Source organism: Sphaerodactylus townsendi, linkage group LG04 (assembly GCF_021028975.2).
Source record: "Sphaerodactylus townsendi isolate TG3544 linkage group LG04, MPM_Stown_v2.3, whole genome shotgun sequence".
NCBI classification, from domain to species: domain Eukaryota; kingdom Metazoa; phylum Chordata; class Lepidosauria; order Squamata; family Sphaerodactylidae; genus Sphaerodactylus; species Sphaerodactylus townsendi.
Window position 1 is genome coordinate 53,717,192 of NC_059428.1, and position 12,739 is coordinate 53,729,930.

The 12,739-nt window shown below is 46.4% G+C and overlaps 1 pseudogene; it reads left to right on the top strand.

Annotated features, from left to right (window-relative positions):
• Positions 1 to 11,246, top strand: part of LOC125431298 — a 69,759-nt pseudogene extending 58,513 nt beyond the window's left edge.
• Positions 11,247 to 12,739: the final 1,493 nt, after the last annotated feature.

A 12,739-nucleotide genomic window follows, 5' to 3' on the forward strand; every position in this document is an offset into this window, starting at 1 on the left:
AATGAGTGTTCAGGGAAATATATCAAAGTGTATAAAAAGTGGCAGGATACTTTGATAATCCTGTCTCACACATTCACATACATACACATAAATCTGCATGCATACACACAAATACAAAGAGACTGGACCCTCATATGGCATATTCATTTTTTTTGAGTGAGATAGAGGTTTCTGACAGATGTCATTATCCCAAGCATAAATAATCTTCATCAAGTCTGTTTGGAACCAATGGAGGTTATTCCTGTGTTACAGAAAAATTATGCCACAACAATATGGTCCCCAGTTTTACAAGCATGGTTTCTGAAAAATCACAGTAAACACTCTGATTTATAGAAATTAAGCCTTTTCTTATTATGTCAGCAAAAGCCTTGCCTGCCATATTTGTGTATGTCAGCCTACTGTTAATAATGTTACAGGAGTAGGCCAGAATAAAGAAGAATTTTTGTTCTTTTTCTAAGATTGACAGCCTTCTAGTTTCTAGCCTAAACATATTCGATATGGACTTCAGAAGTGGCAGCACTGAAACAATGGCTGAGCTCAGCATTTAACTCTCTGCCACCTTCCATCTCTGAGCCCATGTGGACTTCAAAGGCAGTGTTTAGCAGGTAGGGGAAGAGGGAGGGAAAGAGGTGGTCCCTCTTTTTTTAATAGGGGCAAGGCCAAAGCAGCCCAGAAAATGCCAGAAAAATTGGGCATTTTCAGGGTCTATTTGTCAGCTCCCTTAAATTACCCCCACTTTTTTTCAGCTTTCTTCAGATGCACAGCCATAGGTTAAAATTAGAAATTTGGTAAAATTCGGATTTATTTGGGCATAAAATTATCTGTATGCCCAAATAAGATAAATGACATATTCGGATATACCCTACCTAAGGCCTAGCCCCCACCCACCCACCCACAAAGAAACACACAACAGTTGAACAACTGAAGAAATAATGTTAAACTCCAAGAACCCTTGGCTTCTGCAGGCCCTCTACCACCCCAACTGCAAATAGCAAAGATGCTCAAGAAGGGAGGCAGAATGGGAGACACCTATAAATTTAAAACAGCCAAATGAACAGTAGAGCAAGGGAGAATCACATAAAATCACAGTGTTTCCCCTAAGTAAGGAGGCAGTTCTTCTGTGTGGCCGAGGCCTACCTGAGGCCTAACACTCCAATCCCACACACACACCAAAAGAAACACACAACAGTGGAACAGTTGAAGAAATAATGTTGAACTCCAAGAACCCTTGGTTTCTTCAGCCCTAACCCCTGCCCCCACACACCACCCCAATAACAAATAGCAACAGGAAACTATACAAACTGTTAGCAAAAGCAAATGGCTTTTAAAAGTAAACAACTGGTTGAAAATCAAACTGTTTGGCATCTTCTTTCCAGGAAGGCCTTTTCTGCAGGGCTGGTGTGTCACACAAAAGCAGACTTACGAGATAGAGGCAGGTCAAGCTCTTCTTGAACAATGGGTCTATCTCTCTCTCTTGACTCTCTGGAACAGAATGGCCAAGATGGACCAGCACCTCTGCAATTTATATGTTTGGGCCAGGCAGGCAGGCTATCAAAATCCCAGGGAATAAAAACCTTCCCTGATTGGCCAAGTTGCAGTGTTGAGAGCCGTTGCACTCACACCTCATTGGCCAGTTTAATCTTTTCCTTTCCTGCTGTGTTCTCTGTCCTCCTGGCAACAAATTAAAAAAAAAAACACACAACACAATAGACTGAGACTTGAAGCCAGTTCACTAGAACAGGAAGAGTTTGCAGATTCCTCCACCTCTTTCTCTCCTGTAAGGAGGAGGAGTCTTCATTAGGGATAGGATTCAGGAATTAAGGTGGCTTAAAGCTCCTTCTGCCTTCCTCCCACATACCAGAGGATCTGGGGCATCCTGAAGCACACCAGAGAGCCCCCAAAACAGAGCCCCCATCACACCAGAGATCCTCCAGCAACACAAGGTAGGTACTGGGGGAAGATTAATGGCTTGGGGTGTTTTTTTAAACTTTTCAAGCCGCATGTAGCTTTTTAGTTTTTAAGCAACGTGGATTTGTGGTTTTGTTTTGTTTACAATTTTGCAGCCGCGTGGAGCGGCTTGGGGGGGGGTTGATTCATGGTTTTGTTTTGTGTTTTACAAGCCATGTGTGGCGGCTGGGGGGTATACTCTTTTTTTAACTTAACGTGCTCTCTCGGCGGTGGCGGTGGGGAGGGGTGATTTTTTAAAAAAAACTGGTAAGCATTGTGCCATCAAGTACCGTGGCGGCAAAGGCAATTTTCTTTTTTAAAAAAACTTTAAGGGTTCTCTTGGCAGTGGCAGTGCGGGGTGTGTGTGTGAGTGATTCTTTTTTTGTAACTGGGAAAGCCTTATGCTGTCAAGTGCTGCGACAGCAGAGGCGATTTTCTTTTTAAAAAACTTTAAGGGCTCTCTCAGCAGCGTCTCTCTCTCTCTCTCTGTGTGTGTGTGTGTGTGTGTGTGTGTGACAGACAGAGAGAGTGAGTGATTTTTTTAAACTGGAAAGTCTTGTGCCGTCAAGGGCTGCAGTGGCAGAGGCAATTTTCTTTTTTTTAAAAAAAAAACTTTAAGGGTTCTCTCAGTGGTGGGTGTGGTGTGTGTGAGTGATTCTTTTTTGTAACTGGGAAAGCCTTATGCTGTCAAGTGCTGCGACAGCAGAGGCGATTTTCTTTTTAAAAAACTTTAAGGGCTCTCTCAGCAGCGTCTCTGTGTGTGTGTGTGTGTGTGTGTGTGTGTGTGTGTGTGTGTGTGTGTGTGTGTGTGTGACAGACAGAGAGAGTGAGTGATTTTTTTAAACTGGAAAGTCTTGTGCCGTCAAGGGCTGCAGTGGCAGAGGCAATTTTCTTTTTTTAAAAAAAAAACTTTAAGGGTTCTCTCAGTGGTGGGTGTGGTGTGTGTGAGTGATTCTTTTTTGTAACTGGGAAAGCCTCACCGAGTGTGACGGCAGCAGAGGTGATTTTCTTTTCTTTTTTAACTTAAAAAGGCTCTCTCAGCGCCAGGTGTAGGGGTGTGTGATTTTTTTTTACTGGAAGCCTCATGCTGGCGCCAAATGCTGTAGGCAGCAGGGGTGATTTTCTTTTTTAAAACTTGTTGCAGACCTGGCCAGCTGACCGAAGCCAGAATTTGTACAGGGCCGATACCAATACCTGGTATTCGTATTGGCCCAGATTTGGACAGCATGTAATTGGGCCTCACGTGGCCCGAATACATCTGAAAAGGCTAGATTCGGGCCGAATCTGAGATTCAGTTAACCTGAATCACCCATTAAAATTAATCTCCATATTATTTCCTCTAATTTCATGGATGTTCATACGCTTAAGGTTTAGCTGTGACTATATGGACACATTTAGCAGTTTATGATCTTGTGGTAGAGATTCCAATGAACGTAGAAACATGAAAATCTCCCGAATTTCAGAGGTCATTAACACTTTTTGACCAAATCTTGATTGTATGGTATGCCTCAGTTATGGGTAATACCAGCATAGAGGAAATTCAGACTATGACATATCAAATGGTTACAACTTGCATTTCCACATTGTTTTTTTTTCCATCTTAATTATGATTTCATATGGCTTCAGTTTATCCTCTGTGATCTGTACACATTTTTGCCTTTAATTTTAACCCCCCCCCCCAATCCTCCCACCATTTCCTTTTAGACTACTTTTACCCTACTCATTTTCTGGGAGTCAATTTTAAGTTGCTTTTTCCTTGTGCATAAAGTTTCTGTTGATTTTCTTTGTCCTACCCACTCCCACCCACTCCCAGTGCATTTTTTGATGTCTGGATTTTTGTGGTCAAACCATCTCCCTCTCTCTCTCTCTCCGCACACACACACATTAACAAAAGACAAGTGATTTCTTTTTTGTTTTAAAAATTGAACTCAAATGTTGATATAGCACTTGACTCTTGTAACAATAAGCCCAGCAGGTTCTCAGAATTCCCAGCTGTTTTTTAAAATAAGTCTCTCTTTTCCTCCCTTGTGGATATATAAGGAAAAAGACATATCTCCACAAGGGAAGATACTAAAGGCTTACTTTTATTTTTAATGAAAGCTGGCGATTCAGAGAACTGGGTGAGCCTACTTTTACAATACATCAATATTTTGGTGTGTGTGTGTTTTTAAAAGGGGTGTGTGTACTATGATGCCACCAATGACAAACCAATGATAATGCCCACCTTGAAAATCCTAATTATTTAAGACATATGCAAAAATTACTGCTGCCATACCACCCTGCCACCTCCTGAATGCTCTCCAGCAGTGGCCGGGGGGGGGGGGGCTGCAGAAAAAAACCATCCTCACCAGAAAGCTCTCCATAGGGCTAAGTGGGGTAAGTCTGTCTTTCCTGCCACTGGCATTCCCAGAGCCAAAGCGTAGTGGGAGCAAACTAATGCCAACTCCACCTCCAGGAACATCCCCAGCTTCATCAGCCTCAGCATTAGGCCAGAACAGCTGTGAAAGCCGTGGTCAGAAACAGGCCAGCAATCTGCTTCCCTTTTTGCCCTCCTGGCCAGCATAAGTGCCACTTATACTGACCAGGAGGGCAAATGTGTTGGGATAAGCTTTATCAACTCCAATGGCTGTTCAACCCCTCCCCCCAAATCTGGATTGATCTTTAATTTGGCATATAGTGGGTTTTTTCTTTTAAATATCCATTCAGCAGCAAATCTATACATCTTTTGTTCTGTTTTTTTTGTTTCTGTAGTATTTTGTTCTGCTAAAAATCAATTCTTAACCCCATACACCATTTAAAAATCTCAGTCACCACTGCACAAACATATATTATATGTGATGTACATTAAATTTAAATGCAAGGGCCAGAATTTGCTTTCCTTGTGTTATCTTTGGTAGTATCATTTGCAGCAGTAAATGCTTTTAATCTTTTGCTCATATGATAATTTTGCTATTCATAACTTAGATTTGGGAATTAAAATGCTACTGTAAGACAGGACAGCTTCTTTTAAAAGTTCAAGACTTGAGAAATATAATCCACTGTGGGTTTGCCACCCCGTCTTCATTTCCCCCCAAACAGCAATAGACCAACAGTTTAATTGAATACCTGGACAATTTAATGAGAATAGTTATGTGCTGACAAGCTGGTTAATAAGAATGGGCAGTTAGAATTGAATATATTTAGAGAACAAACCGTAGTTTTAACCCTGCCCGTTCAATTCCAAATTCCAGAATTCTCCCCTCTGAGTTTTTCAAGCAACTGGGATAGAATCTAATAACATATGTGAAATCATTCCTTTTTATTTAACACCCATCCCATCACCTGCCTAAAAAAAACATTATTTTCTATCTCTATGTCACTGTGAAGGTCATTCCCCACCCACAGCAGTCTTTGTATGCTTGTGTATACTTGAAAGTTGTTCTTTCTTGAAAGTGAACTCACCAGCAATTCTATTCTTTTCCTGCAACAGCTGCTGGAGTTTCAGGAAATGGCAGGTGCCATGCTGGCTTCCCAAGAAACCAGCTGTTCAGCCAGTTCTCAGTTCAGCAGAAGACTGCTCAGTACCTACATCTGCAAAGTTCTAGGCAACTTGCAACTAAATTTTCTCCGTAAATCCAAGGTTTACAAGGACCCAGCTTTAAGTGCCATCTTCCTGCACAACAACTACAGTTACATTCTGAAGTCCCTTGAAAAGTCTGAACTAATCCAGCTGGTGGCTGTGACCCAGAAACAGCTGAACAGTCTTACAGGAAACACATCAAGCAACAGATTCTGACATATCAGCGCAGCTGGTTGAAAGTGACAGATTACATCTCAGAGCAAAACTTGCCTGTTTTCCAACATGGAGTCATGCTCAAAGACAAGGAGAGGCAGGTGATCAAGGAACACTTTAAGAGTTTCAATGATGGCCTGGAAGAGTTGTGTAAAATCCAGAAGGCATGGGCCATACCTGAAACAGAGCAGAGGGACAAAATCTGGCAGGCTCAGAAAACTATTGTACAAGAGATCTATGCCACCTTCTTAAACAGGTATGGCAATATGACTTTTACCAAGAATCCTGAGAAATACATCAGATACTGAGTCAAGCAGGTGGGCGAGATGATTTGACATGTCGGCATGATCTTCCTGCATAACTGTCATTTTTTCCCCTAATCCCTTTTGCCAGCCCACTGCAAATACTGTGGGTCACACTCGGGTCCTTTCCACACACACAAGGTGACTCAGGTTTGACTCGTGTCCACGGAAATCATTACCTGAGCTCGACTCCTCTGTTTCTCCGCACAGCAGTTGACTCGTGTCTCCGGAGCCGAGTTCAGAGGGCGGGCTTACCTCCTCGCGTCTTCCGCTCCTCATTCCCGATTGGCTGCCGTTCTATGGCAGGAAACGTGAGTGCGCATCCCTTTTTTTCATTTACTGACGTAGGAGCTACGTAGGAGGGTTTTTTTAAGGCGCGCTTCTCGCTGCCGCCACGAGTCTCCCATTCTGCACATGGCCAAAAATACTGCACTGTGATTGGCTGGCTGGCAGAGTTGAGGCGAGGGAGATTCTGCACTCCGCTGGCTTCGGCTTGAGTGCAACCCGAGTTCACCAGGAAGTTGCACCTCCCAGTTGAGCTCAAAAATTTAACGGTGAGAGGGGGGTGAGCCGAGACAGGTATGAGTCCAATGCTATGGCTGTGCGGAGTACCCGTGTTGGACCTACATCGAACTAAGGTCGAATCCTACAGTGCGGAAAGGCCCTCATATTTATCAAATTTATAAACTGCTAATAATACAAAAAAGTTGTTCTTTCTTGTAATCCCCTCTTCTGGACCACTTCATTACTTTTTATTTATTTATTTATTTATTTATTTTATAATTACATTTGTATACCGCCCCATCCCCTGAGGGCTCTGGGCAGTGAACAACAAAATAATATTCCAGAAACAATAATAACAATAAATAATCAATATAAATATACATATTTAAAACATGAAACTACAGCATTCCACTTGGCGTCCAGGATTTAAAACTAACAATAAAAACCCCTCCCAGAGAGGGGGCGGTAGATCTAATTACAGCTCCCAAGATGTTAAAAGGGAAAGACAAAGAGGGCGCTCACCCTCAACAGCTGGCCTCCCCAAAAGCCCGGTGGAACAACTCGGTCTTACAGGCCCTGCGGAACTCTCCAAGATCCCGCAGGGCCCGGACAGCCCTGGAGGAAGAGTGTTCCATCAGGCAGGGCCAGGGGCCATAAAAGCCCTGGCCCGGGTGGAGGCCAGCCGTGTCATTGAGGGGCTGGGAACCACCAGCAAATTGGCCTCTGCTGAACGCAGAGGCCGGTATAGGGACATATGGGGGTAGAAGCCGGTCCCACATGGTATGAGGGTCCCAGGCAGCATAGAGGCCTTAAAGGTTAACACCCATACCTTGTGGATGACTCAGAATTCCACTGGAAGCCAGTGCAGCTGGCGGAGTACAGGCTGAATATGGTCACGGTAGGCACCTCCTGTAAGTAAACAGCGCCGCCCGCATGCTGGACCAGCTTTTAACTCCGAATCAGGCACAAGTGGGCAGTGCCAGCATAGGAGCCAGAATTACAATAGTCTAGCCTGGAGGTGACCGTTGCGTGGATCACAGTGGCCAGGTCCGCTTTGCAGGAGAGGAAGAGGGCCAGCCAGTCGGGCCTGACGGAGGTGTGAGAGCAACGCGAACCTGGGTTGTATGGAGCCACCTGGGTCTCCACATTGAAAGAGACGAATCCAGGTGGACCCCCAGGCTGTGAACGGAGGGGGCCGGTGCCACAATGAGGCCTCCTCCCACACCGGGCTTGGCTGAAAATCCCAACCTCCCCCTCGCGGCTCCCTAGCCAGAGGATCTCCGTCTTCGATGGGTTTTAGTTTCTTAACCTGCTTGTCGCAACCAACCAGCAACCGCCTCCAAACAATGCTGCAGAGCTGCAGGGGCGGCGGGCGCTCCCCTCTCCATCAACAGAATGAGCCTGGAGTGTCATCCAGCATACTGGTGACAGATCAGCCCAAAGTCTCCCGTACCTACCAACTGAGCAAGGGGTAGGCCTATATAGATATTAAATAACTTAGCGAGGAATAGGAGCTACATGCGCTGGGAGCACACCGCAATGAAGCCGAGGCACCTTCGGGAGGCCTGATCCTCGCATCTCACACTTGCTGACTCCGGTCCCGGAGAAACTTGAGACAATCCACTGAAAGGACAGTGCCTCGCACTCCGGAAGCGGCCAGCGGTGGGTCAAAAGGTTGTGATCGACTCACATCCAAACGCTGCGAGTAAGATCTAATAATACCAGCAGCCGATCCGGGCCCTGGTCAAGCTGCATACGGAGTGTATCTGTGACTGGCGGCGAGAACGGTCTCCGTCCCAATGCCCAGCTACTGCAGCCTTGGACTGGAAGGGGTCAAAAGCCAATGTGTCCTCCAGGAAACCCTGAAGGCCTGCTCCAACACCACTCTCTCAATTACCTTCCCAGAAACCAAAGATTACAGATGGGGCGGTAATTGGCCAGATATCTCCTGGATCTAATGAGTGGTCTTTTTAAGAGTGGTGGGATCCACTGCCTCCTTCAACCCACCAGGAAAGACTCCTTGCTCAAGGGAGCCATTGATAATATTCAACCCAGGTGGGAGTCGTGAGAAATTCTCCCCGGCAAACTTGTAACAAGCCAGGAGGGGGCAACCGGATCCAGAGTGACAGGTAGTAGGTCTAACAGGCAGCCAGGGCCCTGTCAACAGTGGCTTCCAGAGAAAGCAGGAGCAAACCGGGCCAAACAAGGGCCAGTAGAAGACCGACAAGGGAGCCTCCAGTTCACTACACATTGTAGCTCTCAAAGTGATGGCGGAAGGAGTTCCATGAGCGGAGCTGACGTGACTTTATCTGCTAAAAACTCGCTCATAAATGCCTCACAGCTAATAGCCAATTGTTCATTTGTGGACTCCCCTGAGGTAGAGAGGCTATCAAAGACCGAATCATAATGGAACAATTGTGTTGGCGAAATGCTCGCGAGACAGCGAGAGAGGAGAGGAGAGAAGAAAGCTCTTCGGCTTCGGCTCTTCATTGCCAACCTTCATAGGCCTTCATAAACGTCCTATAAGATGTTCAAGGCCAGCTCCCGTCACGACTTCCTCCCACTTCCGCTCCTATGACGCCCGCTGGAGTTCTCGCTTCATCTGGGTGTGTAGCTCCTCAGTATACCAGGGGGCCAGCCGGAGAACGTGGAGGCGCCAGAGGTCGCCGGGAGAAACTATTTCGGCTGATGGCATCGGCAAGAGCGGGAATTCCAATCTGCCACCTGCTCATCGAGTGTGCCCGGGCAGGTTCAGGTTCCTGCATGAGCATTCAGGGAAACCAATTGGATCCATAAGTTCTCCGCTGGCGGACCATAAATCAGTCCGGATACGCCCTAGACAGGGGTGGTGGGGCATGTCCACTCCAAACCTTTCAGGGCATAATGGCCAGACCCATGGCACTCTGTCAATAGAGGTGATATGGCCATATCAACCCCTAGAACCAAAGACCAAATCCAGAGTGTGACCGGGCCCTCATGAGTGGGGCCAGAGGCTTCATCAAGGAGAGATACCTAGATGCTGCCATGGATGACACCAGGTCCGGCAGCGCTACTGTAAGCCAAGAGGCAGTGGTCGACATGGACATTGGAAGTCACCCAAGACAAATCCAGTCTGGGAAACCGCGAATGCCCAGTCAGCCACCACCTCTAGCAACTGCGCGGCAGGTCGCCTCCCTGGTGCAGCTTAGGCGACCCGGGTACACCAGGGAGGGACGGGCCAACCTCTCCGGGGCCCAACCACATTCCAGGCCAGAGCCGACACACTCCATGCCAATGATCTCTCCGGGACAGGGGCAGCCCTAAAGGGGATAGAATCTCAGATGAACAATGCGGACAACCGCTCCCCCGGCCCTGTGGTTTTGAGACTGGTGGAGGCACACGCGAAAACCTGGGAGGTGTAACCTCGCCAAGAAGGCAACAGTCTCACAAGCCTTGGCACCCAGGTTTCGGTGACACAGGCCAGGTCCATCTGTAGCTCTCCTCGAGAAAGTCCCGGAGTACTGTGGTCTTATTATTGATGGACTCTGGAATTGAAATCACACACCATTGTGGGATCGAAGCAGGGTGTCTCTGAGCTCCTGCTTTCACCCTCGTGCATTGGGATAGGGACGGAGGTCAGGAAGGCTGAAATGCGAAAGCATAGCCGTGATCTCGACCGCCCTTCTCTCATACGTCCGCCGCCTATTGCTATAATTTCTACCCCTTCCCATCAGTAACTGGGATCCCCAGCCCCATAGGTGGCGCCCCCATGTCCCCAATTGCACCCTTTATCTAAAACCCGGCTAAAACAAACAAACAAACCCCACTCTCTGCCAATACTAAACTGACTCTAACTAATTAAAGCTAAAACTATCTTATTAAGCTTAAGATTGATATACCTAACTAAGCACCTTAACCTACATACAGTCTGCTAACGAAAAATGAAAGAGGACAAAAGAAACCAGAAAACAGAAAAAACAGAAAAAGGAGCGAGGTCCCCAACCAGATCTTAGTAATAGCACCCCAATGCTCCCACCAGTGGGCTGCAGTATATACCAGAGATGGAAAGGTAGGCGGCCAGGTGCTTAACAAATACAAAAATGTCAATGTGAGGCAAATATAATAATAATAATGTGGGGCCAGATAATAATGTGGGGCCAGAAAAGGTGCCAATGGAATAGGGGGTCTGCTGCCACTAGGCCCCTGCACCCTTAGGCGAGCACAGCGCATGGATCCCAAGTGGCTAAACCCGGGGCTCACACCACCCGGTCGCCACTCATGTGCTAGTCGCCAAGTACGGAAAGGGCTCATGGAGCTGATGATGAGATGGCAATACGGCAACAGTCAGAGGAAGCAGCAACAGTGCCTCTGCCACCGGCACTGGATCTTAAACGCACGACCTAGCTCTGACAAACTGCACCATAGACCGGCTTGCACAGCTCTCCCACAGTCGGCTTGCCGTAGTCAAATAGGGCAGCCAAGTGCCTAGCTCCCAGGAGTCGTCTTCTGCACTATACGTAGATCGAATTTATGACCTCACAATAGTCCCACTGTCCTCGCTGCTCCATCAGCCAACTCTCCACACACTCCAATTCTTCACACACTTCAAACCTTCCGTTGCTGCTGCTGCCGTGGTCCCCCACGCCCTCTCGATAGCAAGCCAAGGCAGGGCCTATGATCTCAGCCTCTTGCAGCAGGCGTTGTGCTCTGATCGTTCCCAGCACGGCTTAGGGCATAAGTAGAGGCCGAAAAGAAATAGTCCTTGACCAGCTCTCGCTGGGGCTTCCCTGGCACAGATGTCGAGCCGTCGGGAGGAGCGCCTCCAACGAAGCACTCCCAGCGAAGCCGCAACAAAACCAAGCCGCAACCGGGATACAACGCCCCAGCAGCCCCGTCACAACAGAGCCGCAGCACCCAGGCAACGCCCCGCCCCGGAGCCAGCTGCCCAGTTGCGGCAGCGGCCGGCAGGCCGAGCAGGCGACAGGCAACAGGCAACAAGCGATGGAAGACTCAGCAAGGCAAAAAACAGAGCCGGTCCAACAGGGGCCAAAGAGCTGCGGAAGCCGGAGGCTGGAGGTGCCGAGAGAGCGAGGGAAAGAATGTTCCGTCTCACCTCCAAGTCCAACACACCACCCGGTATTTTAGGCGGTGCCTCGCTCAGCGTTCAGCGCTAGTTGTTAAGCTGTTAAGTTGTTAAGTAAGTAAATAAAACCAGTTGTTAAGTTGTTAAGTAAGTAAATAAAACCAGTCCTAAAGTGTAACATCCCAATGGAAGGTGTAAAAACTCACTCTCAGCGGGCTAAAGGCGAGAGACGGTTCTTTAAAAAATCATTGTAACGGAGCTCCACTATCGAGCTCCGTCGTGGACGCCATCTTTACTCTGAATATATTTTGTTAAAAAAATACAAAAACTCACAAAAAACAAAGCACCCATTCTTATAAATTCTCAAAATAAGTTAGGTGAGGGTTTACAGTGAGTAACACTCATATCTTTAAAGTCAGAGTGCATGACTTAATTTTAACCCTTGGGTGTAAATGAAAAGATACCTGCAGTATTTCTAGTTTGCAATAGTAGGGAACAAAGAAAACAGTCACAGGAAAACATCCATGTAATACATTGCTTATTCTTAAATAATATAGACAGACGGACAGACACAGACAGATTATTGTTGTCTTCATGGCCTTTGTTCAAAACTACAAATTGTCAGTGAATCATTTGGCCAGTAACACATCTAATTCACCCTTTTAGTGAGTGTGTGGGCTGTTTGTCAAGTAAGTTTTAGAGAAGTGTGGATGACAGAATATATAAATAGGAATTTATAAAGTAATTCAAAAGAGAGGCACAAGCAGGAATCCTGAGCTGGTAACAACTGTTCTCTGAGGTCATGAAGGACCTATTTGTAATATGTACAGGTTCTGCTTTCAAATACGAAATGCTGACAGATGTAAAACATCAAATAGAATTGCTTGTCATATATCAAATTCTGTGATACCAACAGCTGCCAATTTTCAAATGCCACTGACAGTCAACTATCAAAAATGGCCAAACATAAACTAATGGTTGTCAAATAACAGATTGCCAAATACAAAGTATCAACTGTCAAATATCAAATATTGACACTGAATGTTGGATAGTTACTGTTCTCTAACCATGAAAGCATATTTTGAGGTACAAACTCATTTCAGTTCAATATTTTTGAAAGATAATGTAAAAATATGAAAATATTGAAATTAA